Source organism: Chlamydotis macqueenii, chromosome 2 (genome assembly GCF_036417535.1).
Source record: "Chlamydotis macqueenii isolate bChlMac1 chromosome 2, bChlMac1.mat, whole genome shotgun sequence".
Lineage (NCBI taxonomy): Eukaryota > Metazoa > Chordata > Aves > Otidiformes > Otididae > Chlamydotis > Chlamydotis macqueenii.
In genome coordinates, this window is record NC_141557.1 from 14,267,764 (window position 1) to 14,295,103 (window position 27,340).

A 27,340-nucleotide genomic window follows, 5' to 3' on the forward strand; every position below is an offset into this window, starting at 1 on the left:
TATTCCTTAGAAAGAATTTCTGTCGCAAAGATAGAGATATGGATATGTTCGAAGCTGTAGGGCTAATGCAGAGGCCTGTCTCTTTTCTGGGGGTCTTCAGTGGATTGAAAGGCTGGATGTGTATGGGTGTAGCAGGAAGCTATCCAGGGTTTGTGAAACCAGGCAGGACTACTCTGAGGCTGATCGTGGAAGGAAAAAAAATGTTACTAGCTAGTGAACAAGGCCATGGCCCACGCCGTTTTCTTGTTTTGGCAGATAGAGCTATGGGACGCAGCCAAGAAAGGCATGGCTTGGCACCTGACTTAGTATTAACTAATAAGTCATAGCTATAACTATGGGCAGGTAACAGCAGTGACCAGTGCATTGGTAAAGGATTCAGTAATGGTTTATGTTAGTCAAAGAGCTGATCAGAAGACCTCAAGGTGCCCCTGCAAGAATTCAAAGTCTCCCCAGTCCCATATCCACTTGCAAATTCAGCTTTTTTACTACCCGAGACGGACTCTTGGCGGTGTGATCACACAGGCTTCCATCTGATAGTGTTGTCAACACCTGACTACTACAGCAATTGTTTCTTCTTGCTTTTGTACTATGAATAAAGTGAAAAGCTTGATTTGACTCAAAAATATTTTCTCTTTGCTGTTGATGCTACAAGTAGGGGGCTTATCTTTATGCCGAATGCATCAGTATGTGCAGAGATGGAATCGAATTTCAAACTACAATATGTATTAGTTTTAAAAAAATAATTAACCTTCTATGCAAAATAGACATTTGTGGACATGACCCTAATTGCATATTTTTGAAGAAGAATCTTTTTATTATTTGTTTTGGAATCATGAACAGATTTGAAGTTGTTTTTCAGTGCTGAGGGCTTCAGTTTATATGAGGTAGGAGGTTGGAATAAACAGCTTTATTGCTTGGGGACAGCTGTAGTGGTGGCGCTTTTATAAACAATGTTTCATGCTGGCATCTACCTTGTTCTGCTTTGAAAAATAATCTGTCATTTCATACTGTGTATTAAATAGGTGAGACAGTTTGGGAGCTACAGTTGTCTATTTTCAGTTATGTGCTGCTGTGTAGATATGAATTTAGTTACAAAAGGTAGCTCTATATATGTTCACAATTTAAAAAACCCAAACAATTTAAAAAAACCCAAAACCCAAAAAGCCAAACCAAAACCAGAAAAGGTGATTTTCCAAAAAAAAACCTCATGGGATTTAATAATTATAGAAAAATATGTGCATCATGCTCAAGTGTATGTCCTCACACTCAAACACTTTTACTCTCATAGATGTATGTACACATACACATAACTATGCAGATTGACTGGACTGAAATTTAACATAGAACAGCCCAGGCTGGAAGAGACCTGGTCGTCTGGTCCAACTTTTTGTGGGAAAGAGCCTAGATGAGACTACCTAGCACCCTGTTCAGTCTGTTCTTGAAAACTTCTAGTGATGGGAACTCTGCCATATCCCTGGAGGAGGTTGTTCCAGTGACTGGTTGTTCTCATTATAAAAAAAAAAAGATTCTTTCTCATATCAAGATGTAATGTCTCCTAGTTCAACTTGTACCTGTATCCCCTTGTCTTCTTCATCTGGCTCCTTGTGAAGTGAGGGCATCCATCTCCTGTGTAGCCACTCTTTAAGTACTGGAATACTGTGATGAGGTCCCCCCTGAGCCTTCACATCTCCAGGGAGAAAAGGCATAACTCCTTCAATCTTTCCTCACAGGACAGGTTCTCCAACCCTTTAATTATCTTCATGACCTTCCTTTGGACCCTCTCCAGTCTGTCTGTGTCTTTAATGAACTGTGGTGATCAGAACTGGACACAGCACTCCATGTGCAGCCTAACAAGTGCTGAGTAGAGTGGAATCATCACAATGGTGTCTCTGCTAATATCTGCTAGAAGACCTACTCTGTTCTGCAGAAAATTTCTGAAGAGTGTTAGCACATGTGAGGGGCATTTTCAGACTTGCTGGTAACCATACACTGCTGTTTTCCTGCCCTTTTGGACCAAACTATTTAAATAATCCTGCCGTTATGGTAGTTAATGGTAATAAAACTATGACACTAAGGATATAAGTAGTAGTCTTTTAAATTACACAGAGATGCTGTAAGAAGCTTTAAATAAATTATTGCTATTAGTTTTCTGACTATTTTCTAAATATTTTGCAGAACAGTGTTCTCTGGCTTTTTTGATTGCTGTCTGTCCATGGTAGTGGGTTAGATTTTCAGACATCTGAAAATCCCTTACTGGGTCTGGAAAAGCATATCATATAAAGGATGACTCAGGTCTTCCTTTTCTCCTTTTAAGAACTTGTTTTCTTTCTTCATGCTGTGAAAGAGGTTTATCTACTCATATGTTTTATTTTTTAGTCGAGGCGTATATAATGTATCCCAATGTGTTGTTTATAGTAGAAACGCTCTCACTATTTTCATAACGTGCTTGTTGCTGCTACCGTACCATGTCCTCAAAAGCCCCGGTGGGAATGCGCCATGGGTTAGTACTGCGCAGCCCTGCTCGAGGCGGTGACGGCTGCGCGGGTCCCGGGGGCTCCGTGCAGCCCTGCCTGCATGGGTGAGAGCACGGCGAGCGCGGGGTGAGGTGGCCTCGTGACAGCAGAGCGAGCAGTGCTGAGCAGGAGCCGCAATTACAGCTTGCCAAAGTAATGCAGAAGTGAAATACATTAGTAAAATTAAAATTTGTCCTCATTCCCTCAGTGGGTAATACAGTTAATGAAAATAGATTTAACCAAATTAAGATAATTTATTTCATTAGTTTACAGCACTGTAAAACTTTTCAGGGCAGTACAGCCCTTCTGTACAAACCTGAAATAGATGCTGTTCCACTGTTCCCTTCAAAGACCACAAAGGTTAAAAGTTTTAAGTGTATTAAAGCAATTCTGTTAATTGTGTCTATAGAGGATTCTCCCTCGCCCTTAGTAAAGTATTCTTAATTTAAAATTCACATTATGCTTGCTCTGCATTCTAGCCTTTTAACCAAAGTGTAAATATCTAAGTGATTACTTGTGTCTTTGACTCTTAAAAAGAAATTCTGTGTTTTAATTTCCGAAGGCAGTACTGGTAGTACATGGTATTGGTATTTTACCCTTTTTTCCTTCCATTTTGTGTTCTTCTCATTTTCTCTGCTCTACCTTTCTCTTCTTCCTGCATACCTGCTTTGTGTTTTACAATATAAATTTCTGCAGGACAGCAACCAATTCCTTGGAAAGAAAAGAGGTGACACCTCCAAATCTCAGCTCCCCAAATCCCTTCTCTGTTTTATTTTTTAGAGTCTTGATTATGTCTTTTTTATATTCTGTCAGAAAGACACCATTCAAAATTAGAAAGTTATCCCAAATACTGGGATTTTTTTTCCATGTTCCTTTCAAATTATAAGAAAACCCAAGATTGAGAATTTACTTGGTTTTGTTGCCAAGCCAAACTTCTATAACTCTGCATTAGAAGTCAGTCTGGCCTTAGCTTAAGCTTCACATGAACTCAATTTTCAGTTAACTTAATTTACATTTTAGAATTTGCTTGACTTGAAATGGAAATATAAGTGCCTTTTTCTTTAATAGTCTGGTTTTCTTCCTGGTACGTTTTTTATTCTAAATAGCTAATGTTACTTATTTAAAAGAAGTATTTAAATTATTAATTTGTAGTGAACATTGTAGTCCTTCCTATGATAAAATAGAACAACTTATGCAGATGGGAACATGGATGTGAGGGCTCTTTGCTTTTCACTGTAGTTTTCAGGTGAGATTCAGGTAAATCACTGCTGAGTCATGCAAGTGAGTTAATTTCAAACAGAACAGAAATGTACTAAGAGTGGCTATTTTGGGCAAGGGAAAATGATAGATTTTATCTGAATGGGAAACTTATCTCGTTTATTCAGTAACAGCAGGATGATTTTTATACTTTTTTCTTTCTATGAATTATTAATTATGAGAAAGGACAAACTTAGCCCTTTTCTGAAAGCATCTGTCTGTTGTGGAAGTGGTTCATTTTATATTCCATTGATGGAAAAAGGAAAGATGCTTATTCTTTAAAATCCTGTGTGGACAGGTCACTCTAGTGGCATGGTTGATTTTGTTGTGAAGGGGAATGTTACTGTGTAACTCAGAGTTAATAATTGAGTTATGTGGAAGTAATTTGTCTGGTTTTTTGTTTTATTTTGGGTTTTAAATTTAATCTTGATTTTATTGCTTAAGTACGAGCATTTCATTATTGGATGTGGTAGTCTTTGGCTGTATTAAGTGGTTCCTGTAATTTATAGGATACTTTGAGAAATGTCATGATTCCTCATGAAGTGACACAGCAAGATTTAGTGAGTGCAGCAACTGAGTGAATGGAATTACGTAATACGACCTAGTTGATACAATATACCATAAGATTTTAATTTATTTCATCAGTATAACTGGAAGAGAAAAGAAGATAATAGACCAGCCTTACCAGTTCATTCACTGATTGATTTGAAAGTAAGTCCATTCTAAATTTATCTTGAAGCTACTTGGAGTTGCCTATGCAATGGTCAACCTTGATAATTTCCAGGGCTGAGGAGTGGGCAAGCAGGCAGAATAGGAATTCGGTTGCTTAGGAAATCAGGATATACAAAAAAGTTATTTACTTTTTTATGTGTCACTTACAAAACAGAAGAAACAACGATCCCTCTCTTTTAAAATCTATTTTATTTGATCTGATTTAATAAATAATTTAAAAGTGTTTTCATAGGAACCAGCAACTAACTACCAACTGCCTTGTGGCACTGATAAAAGCTTTTGCTGAATCCATATGCCAAAGAAGGAAAACTGATTTGTAACTGATGTTCTGGTTGGGGTGGGTTCCATACTCAGGATACACAGAATTAAAACAAATACAGCACTAGTGTTTCCATGAGGAAGCAGTCGATTGGAAACGTGTGAAGTACTAAAAATATTAATGAACTAAAGACTTTCTGTAGTGTGCTGCTGTAAAGATTTTACTTTTGAAATAAATATTCCTTTTGAGTTTTGCTGTCTTGTATGTGATAGTTTAAGAATAGAAATTGCTGCCCAGATTCCTTATTAAGGTATCACACACTTTCATGCCAGCTGGATATGATTACTTTAACTTGGATTGAAAATTTTTATGCTACTTTTTCCAGCTCAGAGATGACTTTTTATGAATTAGAGCAAAATCAGTTGGCTATTATTATTTTAGCATATTTGCCATTTAAAATATTGTTTGTTTTCATAGTTTAAAAAGTAACCTTAAGGGCAGCATACATATGCAACTGTTACCACAATGAAAAGAAAAAAAGCCCACAATACCTTTAGGCTGTATATTACAAACATTTTTACAGACTATGGAATAAACACTGGAGGAGAGAGGTATTCAGTATGAAGAAAACCTCTGGTCCTCTTAGTGTTTCTTCAGAATACTAGGCAGGAAGCCAGTGTTCAGTCACTTTGTATCAAACTTAATTTCCTCTTCCATTTGGATACCCTCATTTTTTTTCAAAAATCTTTACTTTCTCAATTCATGATTGCTTATAATTTAAACTCATTTATCCAAAGCACAGACTAAACTAACTGTCCCAAAAGAAAGCGGTCTTATCTGTGAGCATCTCTATTTAAAATTATTGAAAGTTACACTGAGTATTCTATTATACCATTTTTATTTATCTTTATTTTTCTAGACAGTAATTGTTACAATAAAGCACAGATTTCATAAAGCAAGCTGATCACTATTTCGTCGTGTACTTACACTTTCTCACTATAAATAGCTTTCTCTTCATAAAGACTCTTAACTCCTCCTCTCATCAAAACTGATGGATTTTGCTGGTGATTTGAAGGTCAGTAAAACTGGTGTCTGTGCAAAAGAAGCATCTTACAATATACTTCAGTAGGATAGTGTGTATCACAGCATTCTGGGTAGGTGAAATTAATGGAGCTCAAGGACTCTGCCATTTTTTTTCCCTAAATTAACAAATGTCAGTCTTACTGAAAAGCTGAAGATCAGGTAGGAGGCACTTCAGATCTGCACTGGTGTGTCAGGGGAGGGCCGGAAATACTGGGATGTAGGCTGGGAAATGTGTAGAAAATCCAAGAGGAATTATATCTGAAACCACGTGAGATTCCTACCTCACTACAGTGGAGTTCCATGATGACTTTTTACAGCCACATGTGCATGTAAACATAAATAGAGGCACAGTTGAAGAGAAGTTGTGCTCTCCCATGCCAGCTCCGAGGGGTTTGAATGTGCTGGTGTCAGGCACGCTTTGACTTGTCTTACTCTCAAGCCAAACCTCAGAAACCTGGGGTGAGTTCAGAGCAGCGCTTGCGTCTGCAGCATGCAGCTGGGATACTGTTTTGGGATGGTGAGAGTCATTTCGAAGCCCCTCTGGGCTCTTTCAGCAGGGCAGAGCAGCTGCTGAGGCTCTGCTGGCTTGCGCAAGCTGGAAGCTGATGGGTGTCCTGATGAGAAGTGATACCTTTCTGCGTCATCCAAATTTGGAGCCTCTACAGAAGATAATTTTTTTTTCTTTCATGACAGCATCTTTCTGTTTGCCAGTTAACATACAGCAAACTTTCCTGTTCATTTTCATAGTTCAGCGTTCTTACCACTCATTCCTATATACATTAGAGTTAAATGGAGTACACATCCAGACTTGTTTATATTCTAGAAATACAGAACACTTCACTAACTGCCCACTTCTAGGAGCAGTATTTTAAAGTGCTGTCATTGATCACACACACGCACACACACACACACACACACACATATATATACACACATGTGTATCTATATGCTTAAATGTATCCATATAGAACTTGTAAAACTTACTTTATGGCAAATGTTTTTCTTGTAACTGCGTTTTTAAATACATTCATGTTGTGGAGTACTCAGTCACCTTCCTGATACTGTGATTATCCTGATAACTTCAGTAATTGTTTTAAAGGAGAAAGTGCCCGATGTAAAGTCTTGTGTACTGAAAACACTAGTAAAGAAATGTCATTTTGTTTTCTTTGAATTTGACTTTGTTTTCTAGCCCCAAAAAAGCCCAGTAGTCTTTATGGTTATATATCTACAGCTAGGCTGCAATTATGGTGACGGCAAAAGATGCTGGGTTTGTTCAATAGCAATATCAGTTTACTTAACTTAACAATCTGGTAAATTAGTCTTAAGTAATACAGTTTAAAAGTACTATTAAGAATTACTCATTTCAAGGTCTAATTTTAAGAAGATCTTTCAGGAAAGGCTGAACTTCAGGCATATAGGTACTACACGTCAGTTTCTCAGTTTTCAAATATTGGATAATTTTTCCTTCCCTCTTTTAACACCAGTAGTCTGAACTGGGATAGCTTTTAGGTAATTGTGGTGATTGAAATTGAGGAGACGCTAAGTAAGATTGGCGGTCAGCAAAGCTGTTAGAATGGCAAAGCTTAACAACGCGGAATCTGGGAAGCACAGTCTTGCTTGCATCCGGAGTGAGAAGCTTGAATATCGTTGCAAGAAGGAATATTTCAGAAATGTTCAAATAACCAGTTCATGCTTAGTCCTGTAGTATTATAAAACTGTGAATGGATTCCGTAAGTCACCTCTCTTATCTCATTTACACAGTTATTTTTTTTTTTTTTTTACTGGAGACATTAATTTCACAGTCTTGGATAGTTTAATTTTCTTCCCTTCTAGTTCAGTAGACTGGCAGTGCAGATACCACTGTCTCTGACACGTCATTTTTTCTCTGTACAATACGGTGCATTTTGTGGCCCTAGTGCAGCAGTAGACTGGCCCAGAAATCACAATCTGGGATTATTGTCGTTGTGTATCCTCAAGGAGTAATATTTTAAAGTCACTGCATCTGTTGGTGCTTAAAAGCATGATTTTTACTTTTTATTTTTGCCAGTTTTTACCATCTGTATGTCTGGTTTTTGGCTCCTTGGTTTAATTTTTCAGTTTAATTTCTCAGTTGCGCTGGGATTTCTTTCTCTTCTCACGCATGCTCTTTTTGACTCATCCATGAACTTACATTAAAAAAAAAATATTTACAGCAGTTATATAGTAAAATTTTTGTCCTTCACAATTTCGATTTTTCTAATGATATCTTTTTATCGAGTCTCTTCTAGTAAATGCATGTCATTTTTGGAAGTGAAATAACTTGTATAGGCTTTTTTTAAGTTTTAAAAAATTAGTTTGGATTAAATTTAAGCATTTTGGCGGGAAAAGCTAGCTTGGTCATATTAAACACATTCTAGTCTTTCATACTCCTTTAGTTTTTAATGCCCAAGAGGGAATAATTTTATTGAGAAATCTGTGTTATAATCATAAACAGACATAATTCAGTAATTTTCTCATGAAACATTGGCTGAAGTTTTGGCAGTAACAACTTGAAACTCACACAAGCAGGAACATTTTTGTTTAAATTCCAAGAAAAATACTAATGAAATATATTAAAATAGAAACAAAATAGACATATACAGTGTGTTACAGACTGTTTTCAATAAAAAGGATGTATCTTCATCAATTGAATAAATATCTCATGAAATCAGGCATGTTCTAGCAAGTCAAGAATGTTCTCATAGTACTTGAGTAATTTTCTCTGCTTATCTCTGTGAAGTTTTTTACAAAAAAAAAATTACAGTATGTAAATAAATTTTTAATGTATGAGAGTAACTCTGTAGGACATCTGTCAATTATTTTCCTTCTGTATGTGTTTGTGAATATTGAAAACTCCACTGCTGCTCCGATCTTTTGCTTGACATATGTATTTTGCTTCTCACTTAAAGTATAATGTGTTCCTTTAAGGTCAAATTTAATGGCTTTTTTTTTTAAAAACAAGCTGGTTTATTTTTAGCCTCTTTCAAATACTTTGTAACTGATAATTTTAAAATTTATTTTTACCTTCTGGTGTACTTGCTTGCTTATAGTTGATTTTCAAACCAGAATATGGACCTGCTTCCTTTTTTTTCTTCTTTTTTTTTTTTTTTTTTTTTTCTGGTTTCAAATGAACATTTTGCATAGTGCTGCACAAAACAATGAGTAAGAGTTACTTTAAAACACCAGCTCTAGCAGGTAAAAACATGTTCCTTTTGGAATACATGGCTCCCATAATCTGTAGTACCCTTCCTATTTGTGTGGGCTGCTTTGATTTATTTTTCTTAACAGAAATGCTGTAGACTATCAAAAGACCGAAAGAAATACTTTGTTCACTTGAGAAATAATTTTTTGAAGGGAGGCATTGCTGTGAATTTCAGAGAAGGGGAATTAGTCATCTTCTCTTCTGTCTACATACACATGTAGTTTTTCCTAAATACACTCTGCTACCATTTTTTTACTGTTATGAAGCTGGGAGAGAGTGGTGGCTTTTCACCAAGTGATTTGAGCTTTCGTTCCCACTCGATTCCCATTGTGTTTTGCTGAAAACTTTTTGTTTTGGAGGAAGAGGAGTGTTTGTGCCTTATTTTAAATTCTCAGTTGTCATTAAAAAAAAAAAAAAAAAGTAGTGGAGCTTTCCAGTTTTACTAATAGAGATTCAAACAGACTCTATTTGAGTGGTAGCAGGAACAGTTTAAACTCAATTTTTCAGAATTTGAGTTCCAAAATTTTTCCTGACTCTAAGGATTTTATTACTGCCAGGGTTAACGTCCCGATTTCCTGTCAAATATTCTGTTACTGTAAGTAAAGGGGAAAGCTGAGTGAGCAACCAGTATGCATTTTCCAGTATACTGTCAGATGTGCGTTTTGTTACAACAATGTAATAACATCCATGCAGGAATGGAATTGATTTAGAGTTGATAATATGTGATGAAGAGACTGCTGATCATTTGTTTTTCTGTGGCTTGAATATTAAGCAGTTGTATGTTTTCAGTTGAGAATAAAGTTTCCAGTTGGGAGTATAAATTAAGGATAAAAAGTAGGATGCTTCCACTGATACGGTTTCATGTCCATAGGGCAGCTTAGAAAGTGCCAGCAAAAATAATCGCCTCTGCTGTCTTTTTTTTCTTGCCTTCCACATCAGAAGCAAGTTGGTCTCCTATTCTCACGAGATGGAGCTGTAATAGCATGTGAGCAGAAGTGTGCATGCATTGTTCTTTCCCCATGTTGGTTTACTTTGGGCTGAGAGAATTTAAGCAATATTAAGAGAAGGGGATTCGAAGTGCAATGATGAGAGCAGCCCATCTGTTTCCAGCAGCATCCCCTCTGAACTGGAGCCTTGCTCCTGCCTTGAATCTGAACTGACTGCGTAAGTGTAAGGATAAGCCATATTTGAATGCCAGACACTCAGCTGTGCTTTACTGTATATTTTAAAAGGCTTGCGGGAAGCTAGATGTAAACATTCATGTGAGCTAGTTTCCCAGCTGACTGGTACATTGAATTCATTGAGAATAGGAAGGGCTGATTCAATTCATTTCCATCCCTTGTATCACAGTCATTTTCTGCAACGACGCGTAAGGATTGATTACCATAGCAACAGTGCTTTAGCTTGTACTACTGTGAATGTGGTTAATGATAATAGAATTATCTAGTCATTTTAAATCCTGTTATATTATTAGGTCATCTGAACCATCCTCTTACTTTGTACCGAGTTATTCCCTGTAGCCTATCTTGTAGTTCTTTGTCCATGCTGCTTTTACATGTGTTGAGCAGTGGGGATTCTGCTTCTTCCCTTGGGAGACTTTCACAATCTGATATATCACCCCATTAAGGATTTCCTTCTGATATTTAGCCTCATTTCACCTCTTTTCTCACAGCTACATGGATTTGTACCACATGGAAATTCTGTTCCAATCTTCTTCCCTATCAAACATTTGCATTAATCCTTCTCCTTTACCTGCATCAGAATCTAACAGCTCAGTATTTGTGCATTTCAGGATTTTGTTATGGGGAAAGGCAGGTTTCTAAACCCATCATCTCCTCCTCTTCTTGACTACCTCATTTTGATAGGAAAGTGCCTAGTACTCAAAGACTATTTAAATGACCTGAACTGCGTAGACAAAGAGTTTCCAAATTTCCAGTGCTTAAATATGTTTGTTTCAGTAAAATACGCACTGCTAGAATGCTAGTTCTTGTGTGTACGTGTGTGCCCTGCTCCATTTGATGTGTATGGTGATGTGTTCTCCTGAAGTACAAGACATGCTTCTTAACCCTTGCCACAAGTCAGCAGGCGTAATCTCTCGGTCTGCCCTTCTTGTACGAGCAGTCCAAGTATGTATCAGCACAGATAGCTCTGCTATCCTCTACGTACACAGGTTGCACACTTTGTCCTCTCTTGGGATTTACTGTGTTTCTAAACCTTTTCTACCTACTTTGCTTTTCCACCATGAAGATAAATGATTTCCAGTCATGTCCAAAGAGTCGTACAAGTGGAGATGCAGTTGTCCTGCTCTGCTTCAGGCATTGCACAGTCTGTGCTACGTGTAGATTGGCTAGACCAGGACTTTGTATAAAACAGATAAAATAAAGTACTTTTCTGTGTTGTGAGGCCATGGGTTTCCTGCAGATGTATACATCATTGTCATACTCTCTGTCTGCTTTCTCAAAAGTTGTTGTGGATTTGGTAAATAACGCAGAAGAGTATTCACATCTTTCCAGTAATCTGTTGTTCTCACTGCTACTTATGCTTTTTGGCTAATTTTCTTCATTAATATTTGATGTCATACAGTTGATTATTTATTTTGTTTTTATTCATCTACAGTATAAATAAATATCAATACTATATTAATATTCATCCATACTATCCCAAGAGGGCAGAAGAGTGGGAATTGCCATTTGAAATCATTTTAGAGCTAAATTTGCTGCAAAAACATTTGATGCTGCAGTAAAAAACAGGTATATTAAATTTATCTCAGTATTATCATTGACTATTTTTTTAATTTGTGGTGATTTTTGCTGGGATTTTTTTTTGAGATGTGATACTACTTTTTCCAAGATTCTTCCCTTTGAGGCTTAAACGAGATTGCGTTTCTCAGAGTGCATTATCTTACATTTATTCAAGTTTCAATTTCCTCAGTCACCAGGCTTCTCAGTCCACCGGTGTGATATATCCATCTAGAAAGTCTTACAAAGCTCATTGATCATGTTTTAAAAGATTGTTTTAAACCTAAGTTGTATTTCACTGGCAAATTTAATCACTTTATTTTAACTTGCTCTTCCAGCATATTAATTCTTTAGCTAACATTATCTTGCTGTCAGTCCCTTAGGAAAGTATTAGGTTTTCTATTTTGAAGATTGTTTTAGTGCTCTTCTCTTTCTGTGTGTACATGCACTCTTGTTCTTTTTCTCTGTTTGTTATTGCTTTCAACCTGGTTACATGCAAGGAGAGAAAGCCAAGTGCATTTCATTAGTTTTAAGGATGCCTCTTGTATACACTGTCTAGAATATATGTGTGCAAGATATTTCTTTAAGCTTTGTTGTTTGTTTGATGTATTTTTTTAATTAAATCAAACTAACAAAAGATTATAACTATTAATATTAAGGAACAATCCTGAGCCTTTAAGTAGCTGAGGATAGACCACAAAAAAAGGAGTGAGGAACCTGCGGATTGTAGTAAATGAAAATTCCCAGCTTTTAAACTCATCTGTTTGTTTCTCCCCATATTTTCTTCAAATCATATCATTCTGTGTGAACACCGTGAGCTTTATTAATTTCAGTGAGAAACCACAGCCTTTGTCACAGAATTTTCTATTTTATTTTTTTTTTTAACCTGGCCTTGCCTTTATACTGAATCAGTTCTTAATTATAAGATACAGTGACCTTTATCTTATTTCAAAGGTTCACTCTCTAGTCTCTTCAAGATTTGATTTCTGTGATGATAAAGCTGATGATTTTTTCCTTCCCATCTAGTCAGGAGTATTGGTAGGCCAGTATTGTCCTTTCTCAGAATTGCTGGCATTTGAGGAAGTACAAAATACCCTCCAATCCTGATGACATCAAACCTAACTGCCCAAGGCAAGAGAAAATCCTGTTGGCAAATTACTTGAGTTATCTATTATAGCGCACTGTTCTCTGAAATAGCCAGAGCTGGCTATAACAAGATACTAGAATAGCCCAGGTAGTTTGTCTGAAATTCAGTGTTTTCTGTGGAACTGAAAAGTGGAAGTGCCCAAAGATCCTGCCCACGTGTGCGATGGAAGAAGCACTCAGTGCAGTTTCATTTCTGAAGTTACTTCTTTCTGAAACCCGAGTGTTTGCTTGTTCTTCAGGTTTCTTCAAGATTTCCTTTCATAGACTGAAGAAAAAAAGCTTCAGAATGGTAGAATAATGGTACTTGCTTTCCTAAAAGTAGATTTTTTTTTTTTTTTCCAGTTTCAGAAAAATGGTATGAAGAGTTAAAGCAAAATAAACATTTCTTCAACGAGGCCTTAAACTGGATTGGCTTCATTGAGTGGCTCATGTGGGATTTGAATGTGGTTTATGGGAAGTTGATAACAAGTTCCTGTACATTTGGAAACCTTCAACTCGGCTTTAGCTAGTTTATAACTGATTAAGTGGCAACTAAGAAAACCTTACTTCAAAATCCGAATGTTTAAATTTGGAGTTTAACGATATCTACCTTCTTTTAATCCTAATTAACACAAGTTGTTCTGGTTCCTTATAGAATTTTATTCCCAAACCCGCTATTGTTAACCTTAAAAGAGTGTTTATATAGACACCTATGTGTAAAGTGCAATGACTTTTTGATGAAGAGAGGCACTTGGGCACAAGTCACTCAAATATGTTATGACTTCCATGCTGTCACCTTTTTTTTTTTTTGGGGGGGGAGGGGTGTGGATGATGAGGAATTCAACCACAAAATGTGTGGGTTTTTTTTTTTCCTTCTGTTTATACATCTTAGCTTTTAATGAACTCGGGAAATAGCACTCAAAAGCATTGCTGTGCCTCTGTCTCAATTTGATTTCATCTAAGGAAAATGGTGGGATTTGAGTAATTTGTATGAAGTTGTTTAGGTAACTGCTTATGTGGTGACAAATGAAGTTCTGCTGTAGATTAGAAACTGGGAGAGAGAAAAACAAATTATGGAAAATAGGTCAGCAATATACAAGGGCAAGAGGGATTTATTCCTGGATAGCATGCTCATTTTGAAAGAGGGGGAGTGCTGAGATGGCAACTTCAGTGAACAAGACACAATTATTTAGATTAGCTGAAAACAGGTAGGGTTTTGAAGGAGGCAATAGAGGAGGGATGAGATTGGACATAGAGCAGTGCAGGTTCCTGGATGTTGAAAAGAATGCCTTGAGCTGTGTGCGAAACTGCTGATGCAGAGCATCCTTTCAAACACCAGTCCGAGGCCATGGTGTTACAGACATTTTAAGCATCTCTGCTGCTGAAAGCAGCAGTCTTGGCCATGCTTTGCTTTCTCCCTTGTGCCTCCCTAAGCTTTTATGAGACTGTTAATTAGACTGAACTGGACCAGCCTGGGAAACATAACCGATTAAAATTGGTTTTATTAAACATTAATTTTAATTTAGGTCTTTTGTGTAATGATACAAATACTTGAATAAGCAGAAAGGAGAAGGTGGACAGAGGGATCCAGTGATGAACTTGACCATCTGGGAAGGGGAATAGATGTGACTGTCTCTTTCAACAGACCACATCTGTGGTTTGCACTGATGTTGCAGGATGATGGAATGCCAGGCTGGGTTCTTCTTATGGGCAACACAATAGAAATACAATTGCTTGGAAATACTGCACCTCCATCACATGAACTGAATTCAGTCCCTATTGCTCTGACCTGGGGCAAAAAAAGGAAGAGGAAGAATCAGAAAGTGAAATAACCTCTCTAGCTGAGAGTAAGTTTTAAAAAATTAGTTACATTGAGAAGCTGGTACCTGTTCTGGTGCAACAAATGGCACTAAATGAGTTATTTTTTTTTAAATGCCTTCCTTCTTGTGTCTCTGTGTGTGTGTGTGTGTGTATATATATGTGTGTGTATATATATATGTATATAAAAAGTTGGCTGAGTGCTTCTGGAACTGTGGTTCTAGCACTTGTGTGATGTCCCACATTTTGTTCCTCGGTACATTTTAGACAAGAGATCTTCTTTGGTGTCCTTGGATAGCTTAATGTGCTGGTGGTGATGATACAGTTTGGCTGTTGATCATGTTCCATCACGTGTAGTGTTAAGAGTGCAAGCAGTGTGCAGATGCTGGTGCGGGCTCAGGACCAAATGGCTCTGAGGGAACCGACGCTTTCCCCAGCCTCTCTCCAGCCACCGCCCTTCGGGGCGATGGGGCCTGTGGTGCTGTCTGCTGCCGTGAACAAGGAATGACTTATTGTCTGCAGTCATGAGCCTGGATATTTTTTTGATGTCTTCAGAAATTTACTGAGTACTATTTTATTTTTAAAGTATCATTTCAGCTTTTGTCCTTTTTGCTTGACTTCAGGAATACAGGCGATCATTTTACATTTTTCTGAAAGTAAGGCTTTGGGTAACAGAGATCACCCAGAACGGAAAGCATCTAAGGCTGGAGGTGAACCTCAAAAATATGGAAAGAAATCTTCTGTGCCTCAGTTTCCTCAAATAAAGAGAGAACTTGGAGAATAACTTTTAATCTTCTTCCTGAGGGTGCAGTGAAGCTAAAGCCATTATTGTCCATGAAGCGCTTTTGCCATATTGTGCTGGAGGGCACTACAGAAGTACTGAGTACTATTTATTTTAAGTTTGATTTAATGCTTTTGATTAAAAAATTAATAAAATTGTCATAGACCAGATTGTAACCCTGTAGGCACTTGGAATGGAGCATTCGTAAATGAAGCATTTACTGTGAAGTTTGAAATTGTTTTTCATGTTGACTTCATTAAAACAAATTGAGCAAAGAACAATGAAAAATGCTATAGTATTTTCTGTTATTAAAATGGTGAATTTGTTTGGTGCCTAAGGTAAAATCTGTGTTGTGCAAAAGACCAAAAAAGAAAATGCTACAGCGTAAGGGAGACTCAATTGAAGCGATTTTAGTGGAGTTTCTCAGTGAAGGATGAGGTGAAAAGTAAAAAGTGGCATGCAACTGTGCAGGTCGGCAAAAGAGGAGGAAAAGATAAAATTGCAAAATGGTAAAATCTCATCACTCAAACTTCGCATAGGAGCCAAGAGCAGGATTGGGTGCCTCATGCTTCTGCGGTGAGGCTGGGTGTCCCACATTGCCGTCATGGTGCAACGCGGTGCTTCCTTCCTTGGGCTTGGCGCCAGGACCTTGCCTGGTTTTGTTCGTTTAGGGGAGGAAGAGTCAAAATGGGCAGAATTAATTTTAAGCAATGCAAGTTAGAGATCCTTTAGTTCGGGTGTGTTTGCCCATCTAGGTGGTGTGTAACACAAAAGACTTTTAAAACAGATATGTAGGTATTGAAACAAAAAAAAGTCATAAATTTGAGCTATATGTTAGCAAATCCTAGCAAATGAGAACCAAAGATAAATCACTGTCTAAATGAGAGGAAACTCATGTACTTTTGTTTAACCAAGATGATAAAATAGAATAATTACATTTTTCTAGTTCATTGGGCGAAATTAACAGGGTGATTTTTAGTAACAAGAAACCAAAGCCTTTGAAAGTTATGTTTCCTAAATTAGATGAAATTCAAAGTTAAAGAATACAGGGCTAACCTTAAACTCCCACCAACATAGGCACTTTTACGTTATTGGAAAACAGATACTTTAATTAAATTTTTTAAAAGCCAGGTCTTTAATAAGCTTTCTGATGTCATCTCTGAACAGTCCTGAGCCATGCCGAGAAAAATATCTGGAATTTAATTTTGTTATTAAGATGCCTGTGTGAGTAAAATGATGTTTTGCGTGACGGAGAACAGAGTACTTTTAGCTTGCTTCTAAATTGACTCTTACGTTCAGTACTCGAGGGGATTGAACTGTTCTGTACTTGACTGAAGCTAGTGAAATCCTTGCGTACTGATACAGATCTGCAAATCAAGCAACAAGGGACTATTTCAGATTAAAAAAGAAAAAAAAGAAATGAATAAGCATGAAAGAACTATGAGACCTGTTTGAAAATTGCCTAATGACAAATTCAAGTTGCTAAATAAGAAATGCTTTTTGTATCTTAAAAAAAAAAAAAGAGAAAAAATTTCCTCAGAAGGATGAAAATCACGGTCTTTGAAAAGCTGAGGTGGATAATAATATATTCAGGAGTGTTACAGGGAAAATGTGAAGTGATTTATGCAGAATTTTCTCCTTTCCTTTGTCTCGATATCAAGGGGAAACTATGTGACTCATCTATAATACATGTCTGCAGAAGTCTTTCAGATCTCTAAACTTATAGGTGGAGGCACATACGTTTGGTTTTCTGGAGGGGAAAAAAATGTGTGTCCCAATTCCATGTATCCATTGTCATTTCTTCTTCTTTTAAAAATAATACAGGACTTAATGATTTCTTTTTTTTTTTTTTTAATGTCTATATACAGAATAAGCTAACTTGTCAGATTAAAGGAAAAAGTATTTAAAATTCTGTTGTTCTACACTAGTTACAAGCAGGTGAACTCAGTGTGGATCTGTTTATAGGAGAACTAATGGATGTACCTAACTTGACCTACTTTAGACTACTCAACAGAAAAAACAAACACACTGTAATTGTACCACTGCCGTGCAATGTATTTTTACTTACTTTAGGAACAAAATAATGTCTTTACTGTTGTGACCTTCTGAATATATAGGCATATTTAGAAGCGTATATATAAACACATATAGTTCTTGGATGCCATAGTAACACTCCATGTTAGTAGTATATTGTGGGCATTTTTTTCCTTTTGTAGCCATCAACTTTTCCATGTAAAAGGAATGTTAGCTTCTTGTTCGTTGCTGATCCTGCAGTCCCAGACCTGTATAACCTGCAATTGTGGAGTAGGAAGAACTCAAGTTCTTAAAGAAAACTAGACTTAATTTTGTAAAAATCAGTCCTATTGTGAAATAATTCAGGTAAAGCATCTTCTGCCAACACAGGGACAATTTTCCCTCTAACACCCATATAGGGTGTTATATGAGTTAACTGGGGTGGTGGTGGTATATATGGATGCATATGTATGTATCAGTTAACACAATGAAAGGGAAAATAAATGCTGTATGAAGTCGTCAACCGGAAGCGTTTCTTACATGGCCAGTGCCACGCTCGTGTTGGCTCACCGTGTGGGGGTGTCTCTGTGATTGAGGTCATTCCTGCATTATTCAAAGTAAATGATAAAAGACCCTGCACAAAACCAGGGGCTAAACTTTCCAGGGGAAATTGGTTATACAGTGACCTATAATTTTAGCCTTGTTTCAAATAAAACTGATAACTATTTCCATTAAAAAAATATTTCCCATGATTCTGACATCAAAGTATGATTGTGAATCTGTATTTAATATGAATCCTAATATTTGTTTTACACTGGCAGATCCTGGTGGTCTGTATGTCAGTCTGTGAATCATATGACAAGAGTATAAAATTTCAGATATTTGAACATGGAAATAGTCTGCAGATAAGCCTTATTTAAAGCAAATAAAGAGGATAGACTTTGCCTGTGAAACAGATATGTTTTGAATCCTAAGGAAAAACAGAAAGCAGAATAAAACCTGTAACTAGGCAGTTACACAAAATGAACCCATTTTATGTTTAAGGCAACAATCTATTTGAGGTAATTTGATATAGTTGTACATGGATCTAAGAGCTAAGTACTTCTCTTTGTAGTAACAATGGGCACATATATAATTTGTTATTGATCAGATCTTGAGAGAGCTCTTTAGATGCGTTGGTTAATACTGGAAGTGTGGCAGACTGTGCTTTGTGTATTTCAGATATTTAGCACATGAGAAGTTAGTACTTCTTGTTGCATCTGATTTTTAGTTGACTTTCTATCAGCACATTGTGTTTTAAAAACTCATTTTAGTGGACTCCTCAACAGGCAGCACCGTTAGCACTGGGATGCCCTGTCTGGTCATGCCAAACCTTTTCTGGCTATTCCTGTTGGCTGGGGTTGGTTCTGCTTATAGGTTGCTCTGTAAGTGAACTGTCTACAAATGCATTATGTGATGAAATGTCTTGCATTTTGTAATCCTTCAGATATTTTCCATCTAATAAAATTTAAAAAAAAACAGGTTATGGGCTGCAAGTTTTACTAGGTGATAAGAAAAAGAAGAGGTGACGCTCCCCTGGTATCTTTGAGCAAGAAGAGATATTTTGTGACTCAGCATCCTAAGTTACTGCTGAGATGATGAAGATTCATTTTACTGTAACTGCTTTTCAAAGTGCCATATCCAAGTGTCTTACCTTTATTTGTCTTTGCAAGTATGGAGTATTTTCCCCAACATATTAATATCAAAATGCTCTTTTAAGTTATTTTTGCTACTATTGTATAGCAAGTCAGTGTAGGAATTAAGAAAGCATCCAATGTTGTCTTCATCTTAAGCTTCTCTTTGATGTGAGAAATAGATCATCAAGGTCTTACCAGTTTCAGTTTGGCAACTCTTTACCCATTTGTCAATGAACAGAAATTTAAGGCACTGAATTATCATCATCATCATATCTTCTGATAGGCTATGACTATCATGGTGCTGTATATTGTTTGTACATCGCTGACCATGAAGTAGTTGTTGTGATACATTAACACTTGAGTCTTCTTTAAAATGTCCTTTAAATATGATCTGGTGGGAACAGCTACATATTTTTGTTATCCATTTGATATTTGCCATCTGTAGAGGAACCTTGATGTATGGATTTGTTCCGGTAGCTATCAGTTTACAGCACACCTCCTCCCTCTGCCTCCCACCTTGGACTGTCAGTAGTCCTGGAGAAGTCACTGAAATGCTCTGCAGTGGGATGCACCCAGCCTGGCGAAAACAAATGTTGTGGTTTTTACCCAAACAGCAAGTACAGTCTATGAAATATAAGTACAATACACACCGTGAAATGCTTGAGAATCAGTGTTGCTTTAGACATTACTATGGTTTTCTTTCTCTATGAGATCCTATTTTATGCCATTTTCCATGTATGGGGTTGCTGAGTTGCTTAAGTATTTGCTATTTTTTCTTTTTTTCCTTTTTTCCCCCCCTCAATATTCCGTGTCTGCTGGTAGTCATAGACCATTCGGCTACATTAATTAACAAGCATGTTCGATCAACAACAAAAACCCCCTTTGAGTTTTAATGCATTTCATGCTGTTTGTTGGCAAGCTACCGCTGTAAGGTCATGTCTGAGATTTTCTTTGCTGTAAAGAAGCAGAACCAGCAGAATGTCTCAAGTTAAATTCACTAGCAAGAAAACCTTTTTGTCTAATGTACTAAAACTCTTCAAAGGTTCTCCTGCTTTTCAGTGCTGTCTGCAGTGCCTGCTGTAAAAAAGAATTAACTGCAGCATCATCTAGTAAAAAGCTTTTTTAGAGGAAGCTCCATTAAATGGCCGAGCAGTATTTGTGTTGTGTTCCTGCCTTCAGCCTGGCTAGCTGTGCAATGGAGGTGTGTGCCACCAAATTGTCACAGAATGTGTGTGATTTCAGTGACTTATCGCAGGTTGTTGAGCCCCTAAAAACTACGGACTTAGTAAACCTCTGAACTAATATGTGCTACAAAATAATTGAGATACTACAGGGCTTGTCCAGTTTTTATTAGTATTACAAGGCGATAAATGTATTTTTTAGGGAGAGTCATTAGGCATGAAAAAGTAGTAGTTGGTCAAAACTGAGTGCGGTGTTGTATGGGTTTGTCAGAGGAAGGTTGCACTAAATTACATTCGTTGGCTATTTGGTGTTCTGCTTTTTGGACAATAGGAAATCAAATACATCTCTCTTTAAATCTGTAAAAACATTTCATTTCAAGGCGCTTCACAACAGAAATAGTGCCATCATGAAGCCAACCAGTTTAAAGGCTCAGCTTGATCAGTTTATTAAATGGGAAATAAGAGATGATTGCCTGTGATAGCAGGAGATGAATTTGATATTCATCAGACACCCGGGAAATCCCTTCCATTCTGTGCTCCTCTGTGTCTCTGTGGTATCTATTCACTGATTTGACTGAGCGAGGCAAATTTCATTTCAGAGTAGTGAGGCGTGTAGAAACGATATGAATATTGCCATTTCCAGTTGTGGGATGACTGTCCTGCACAAGAATGTGAATAACATAGGAATGACTGAGATGTAAGGAGAATATTAACTCATATATATATTTAAAAGATTAAATAGGTTTTTTTGTGGGTTTTTTTTTTTTTTTTTTTTTTAAGTGGATGATGATTTAATGTAAGGTTTCTCTCTTTCTCCCCCTGAATTGCTGATACTAGCAGTTCATCTAGTACAGGACTGATGTGGATTACACAAAGCTCTTACCTAATTATTTGTGCATATATATGTTTGTGTTCAAGCAAGAGAAACCCTATTTTTTTTTCTTATTCAATAACTTTTGTTTTTCCCCATGTGATCTTTCTAACTACTCTTCAGATTTGATTGAAAATTGCCATTCTCTGGAGATTTGGCCGGTTAATCAAGAAGTGAGAACATTAGCACAAAAACCTGACGCTGGTATATTTGTGCTAGTTAAGACATAGGAAATAGGTCCCTTAGGAGCAGTTTCCTATCAAGTCTGATCGTACAGAGAGAGAACCTACTTTATGCTGCAAGGACCAAACAAACATTTATAAAACACAGCTGCCAGGAGACTAATAGCAAATACAGGCTCCTCTTCCATAATCATTACAGGGAAGTGCAAGAGAATAAAAAGGGAAAGATGAAGGGAAGGATGTATTTTAATAACATAAGTATTATTGTTGATGTGTTCTGGGGGAAAAAATTCTGGTATGCAGTCTTATAGGAGCTTTTCTGTGTTGATAATACATCAAGATCTACATTAAAATCTAAAGTACCTGTTGGAAGTTACATACTTTTCCTTTCTGTTTGCTATTTACAGTATTTTCACTCACTATGCTGAAATTTAAAAAATTAAATGCTAGAAAACAAACAAGTGTGAATTTTCCTTCTGAAACACAGAGGCTTTTTATTGAAAGGCTTTTCTTTGCAGAGGGGGGTGCATCTGTTGCATTTATCATATGTTGCTCACACTGGTAGCTCTGCCTGTTTGCCATTTCGAGACCCTGCTTCCTGTCGCTAATGCTGGTAGAAATGCTGAAAGTGGTGTATAATGAGAGCATCCACCCTGTGCAGAATTACTTTGCTGCAGTTACTCTGCAGTCTAGTAAAAATACAAACCAAATTTAATTATGTTGTAAAAGATGATCCCGTTGTATAGCTCTGTGTACCCGTGTCAGCCCGTCTTTCTGCTGAGGCTGGATCTCTTGTTCAGGTAACAACTCCACAAGTCAGAAAAAAATTTGGTTTGTTTACAGTGTGAACAGATTTACTACAATTTACAGATAAATTTCCCCAGACTTTCTCTTTTCACTGATAAATCTCAGAGTAGCTGAGTGTGCTTTCCCAGGGAAGGGTACTGCAATGCCAGTTTGTCCCTGCTGCTGGATGGGGCCAGGCGCCGATGCTGAGCACCGGTGCCCTACCCTGGCCTTCCTGGCTTTTCATAATCCCCTTCCCAGCACTCAGACAAGGTGGAGGATTAAGCTCTCTAAATTAAGTGTAAGCTAACAGCTAAGTCAGAGCAGGAAGATGGAGGTTTGTGAGAGGGAGCCAGTAATTGGTGTTGGAGCTGCAGGTGGAGACACAAGAGGAATGGATATAATGCTGCAGGTTGCAGAAGCGAACGAGGAAAACGTGCAGAAGGGAGGTCGGTGGTGAGATCATAGCACAGCTCCCTGCACACATGTATTGCGACAACTTTTACTTACAGCTTCCCTTTCTTTAATGTTAATTTGGATTTATTCAGTGCACAGGATAGTTACTGTTTATGTAAGTGACCGGTCAGGTTTTTTCTCTTGTATTGGTCAGTGTTGCCGACCTTGCCGTGGAGCACTCAAGCCCTTTGAAAGCGGGATTACTCTTTCATACAGCCATTATCACTAAAATACCCAATCACTTTCTGGACCATAATGAAATAATTATTATATCCCTCTGAACTGAAAAAAAAACCCAGACCAAACCCAAGCACCTTAACTCCCATTTTTTTTCGGTTATTGGTAGAATGGAGATGTTGCTATTGAATTTGAGAGATGGGATTAAGTGTTCAAAGAAGACAGATTATACAGAACTCTAAAGTGCCTTCAGAGTCCATTTCCCGTTGGCTTGAGCTGAAGTAGATTGTAATCAGCAGTTACTTGGACCAGGCACCTAGAAATAAAGACTGCACAAATTGAATGTGTAGGAATTTAAGTGACTGGACTATCTTTATTCAGACTCCCGGGTTACTATTGAGTTTTCTGCAGGTAATTGTCTAAAGAAGATGAGAGAATGTGAAAGAGTTCTGATTGTGTTTTTTTGGGAGTTCATTACAACTGTATCGAACAGCAAAGATGAATCGGAAAGTGCTTTAAAGATGAAGTAGTGACTGGTAGTAAATGTGGGTGAATCAGAATCAGAAGCTGTTGTTTTGGTAATGGAAGGTAAAATGTCCAGTCAGGTAGGGAAGGCATGGCTGGTTTTGAGCTTTGGAAATGAAGCAAGGCAGTTTTCGCTCAGAAATAATCTGAGAAAATGTAATTAAAGAGTCTGCTTGGGTGCATATATATTGAATAAGGGTCTGTTGGCAAGCATATTGCTAACATCTCTTAACTCTGAGGCTTTTGTAATCCTAAGAGATGACAGGGCAATGTTCTTCAAAAATACAAAACAAATTGGCAGCTTTTCATATGTATTTTATTAAGGCTGTGCAGGTAAACTGTGAAATGGACCTTCCTATGCAGAACTGCTAGCATTAATAGTCTATTGTGAGCAGTTAAGAGTATTTGTGGCTTTTTTTTTTTTTTTTTGTTTTGGTTTTTTTTTTTTTTAGAACAATGGCTTGATTTGCTTTGGCACCTACATGAACTTTTTTTTTTTTTAGAATATTTGCAAGAATCTGCTACTATGCACAAGCTTGACTCTTATAAGATGCAGGATTTTTATACAGATCCATTTAAAAGTAAGAATATGTCTTTGAAATCCCTAATTCTCTTAATCTGAGACAAATTTTAAGAACCTTGCTTTCTTTTTTTTTTATGCCATTGTATTGTTTCATCTTCATGTAAGTAGCCTAAATAGGTGACAGATGGCATCTGTGCTTTATGGACAGTTACATCCATGTCTGGTGGCACAGCGAGGCCCAGGTGAGAAGCCCTGGCTGAGTCATCTCAGCAGAAGGGAACTGGGGAAGTTTTACACTGAACGCATCAGGGTATTTAGAAGTACATTGGAAGAGGCACTTGAAATTTTCTTCTGCGCTGTAAAAATGAAATGATCTTCTAATGACTTCATTTCAGTTTTGGAAAAAAAATATTCTGTCTGTAGTCGCTGTACGTTCAAAGCTGCATCTTTTGATATAGCAGAAATCGGTGTTTTTATAGAGAGAAAATAAATCTTACAAATTTGGAAGTTTGCTCAAATCAGTTATTTCTGAGAAATGTCTGCAATACTCTCCGTCTGGCTTCTTGGAAACTTTCTTGGTCTTCTAAATGTCCTTTTCCTTGATTTACCTCATGATAGCACATCCAGGTGGAATTTGCCTTTCAGAAGAAAACTACTTTCCAAATAAAGAAATAATTGCTTGGTGCAGAGATTTTCACAGCTAGTTACTTTTCTTAGTAAATCAGAATTTTAAGTCGAATCCCTCTGCAGGTGTCCAATTTTTCTCTCTGTTCACTTCAATGTAAATCAAAATCTGTGTTATTTTGAGAAGAAAAGAAAGCCTGATTACTGTAATATTAAAGATTTTTAAAAGGATACATCATACATCTGTTGATTATGGCAGTAGTGCTTTACTTAGGGTTGTGATTCCTCCTCTAAGCACCTATTTACAGGCACATGCATGTTTTTGATACAGATCTGTCTGCTGTCCGGGAAAAGCCAGACAGAGGCGTGTGGGAGCTGCTGTTTAATTGCTTGGATAACTGACAGTGAGTCTGGTTCCAAAACCCGCTGTGTTTATAAATATCGATACAAAAGGCACAAAAAGTAGATGTGATGGTGCCAGATAGCATCTGTTTTACATTGCTTTTGATTTGCAGTTTCTGATGTGTTATATCCTAATACGACAAGATAGGGTAGAGGCAGGAGGAGGTAAGTTGGCTGCTGCCTTCTTCCTGGCTGCGCTCAGGGTTGGGCAGGGGGATGCTCTTCCCCTGGCAGAACAAACCTCTGGACCAGTCGGTGAGACAGAAAGAAAGAAAACAGGACATGCAGCAAGTGGGAAGGCTTAAGTGTGAGCTGGCGCTAGGAGACTCTGGGAATGAAAACAAAGATCTTGTCTGAGCTGGGAAGTGGTGCAAAGAAGGATTTCCACAAGGACTTATCTTGAGTTGTGTGTGGTTGGTTGTATCTCAGGAGGACACTGGAAGTGGGTCTGTCGAGAGCCAGTTCGAAGGTTGGCTGCCAAGACTGAGTGGGGCAAGGGGAATTTTGTTTACAGACAGGCAGACTTTAAACTAGTCAAGGGAAACACACATGGGGCCAAAGCGTGCTGAAGTACGAGACCCAAGTGGCACTAGATGAGTGACGCTTACAGTGTACATGTATAGACGTCTGCTAAAACGACACAGCATAAAGCTAGACATTTTCTTGTTAGCAGAGGCATATCTTCTGATAGAGAGGATGTTATTGCAGTCTCTTCTTACATGTATGTATACTTATCGTGTGTTTGCTTGAAAAGACTATTCATGGAAAATGGCCAAAACCATTGTATCAACAAAGTAAGATTCATTTGTGGTGACCTTTTAATGTAGCTGAGATTCAAAACTGTGTTTCGTCAGGAACTCTGATTTTAGACTTGCAGATAATAGTTTCAGTGCAATATATATACTCATGCTACTACAATTGCCGGTGTCCCTAACTTCAAAACAAAAAACCCATGGCAACAATGATCTGCAAGATGCTGTATGAAACAAGACAAAATGCTTCTTTTAAATGTGAAACGACTCCAAATGTTCTCATTTTCGTATAGATACCTTTTTGTATGTAACTTTAGAATTGTCATGGAGATTTGAATATTTATTTATTTTTAATCTTTATTCATTGGTACATACAAAACTTCAGCTAAAATCAGTAAATCTAGCAATGTAAACAGTAACTTATGTCATATTTATGAATTATATGGACTCTTCTTTATACTGGGTTTATAGGCAACTTTTACTATATGGAAAATATTTTATTTCACGTTCTTGTTTGCATTCATAATGCAGTTCTAGGTGGGTTCAAGATGCTGATTAACCTTTGAAATGTATTACTTGCCTAGTGCTTAACAGAGATCGATGACGAAGAAGTGCATATTAAAGCCTCTCAAAACACAGGATCATCAATCTTCAAGTAGCTTGGCTTCACACAGCGCGCTGCTATCCGGGATGCACAGGGCATATCTACAGCCCACGGAAGCCTGATGCATCCAGCCTCCTGCTTTTGCAGGAGTGGAAATGTCGATTGGACATTACCAACTGCCTCTGCCTGCCTTTAATATAACTTTGATAATTTAATATGTTTTCTGACTCTGTATGCTAAACTCATGTCGTGGTTCAGCCCCCCCACTAAACAAAACCACAACAACTCATAACCTGTCACTTATTATTTTATGACATGATGGTTCTGGCTCTAGAATCTAAGTCTGTGTTTGCAACCTACCATTCACACTGTATAATATTTTCTGTTTGGTCACATGGGTAATTAAGAGCATAAGTTTATAATAAGTAACACAGATAGAAGAATGGTTTTAGATCTTCTTACTGGTAGTCTTTGAATGATCGTGATCTAAATTTGGAAGTACAGCATTCACAACTATGACATTAAAATTATACATTTGGTGAATAACGTATGTACTGTTTGGAAAGTCAAATTAAAAATACAATCAGTTGGTTAGCATTAGAGCCTCACGTAACTCTCTGATGTCAGCTTTTTCTGGAATACTATTAATAAAGGCCTCTGTTAAAATGTTTAAAGAGGTCTTGGTACTTTATGGAATTATATAAGCTACATTTTCTTGTATTGTTTTTAACTCTTTTCAAATGAGCCTGAGTGAGCTGCCTTTCCGTGTTCAGTTGAGTTCCCAGTAACCTGCCCAGAGAGCTCAGAAGGAGTTTGCCCAAACACTGCTGGCCATCAGCTGATTTTGTGCTTTTACTTGGGTAATTTAAAAAAATGCTGGCTATGATAGCGTCTGTAGTGTTGCTTTTATAACTGTAGTAAAATTAAGATATGAAACTGACTGAACTATAAGTATCGTTGGAAAAACACATAAAGTGACAAAACCAATTTACAACACTTTCAGACAGCAACAGAGAAGATTCTTGTAGTTGTGGAAGCACAC

The 27,340-nt window shown here is 37.3% G+C and overlaps 1 protein-coding gene across 12 annotated transcripts in view; it reads left to right on the top strand.

Annotated features, from left to right (window-relative positions):
• The window catches only part of PARD3 (par-3 family cell polarity regulator), a 450,332-nt gene that overhangs the window by 196,115 nt on the left and 226,877 nt on the right, over nucleotides 1-27,340 (top strand). The gene's annotated exons all lie outside the window — the stretch shown is intronic.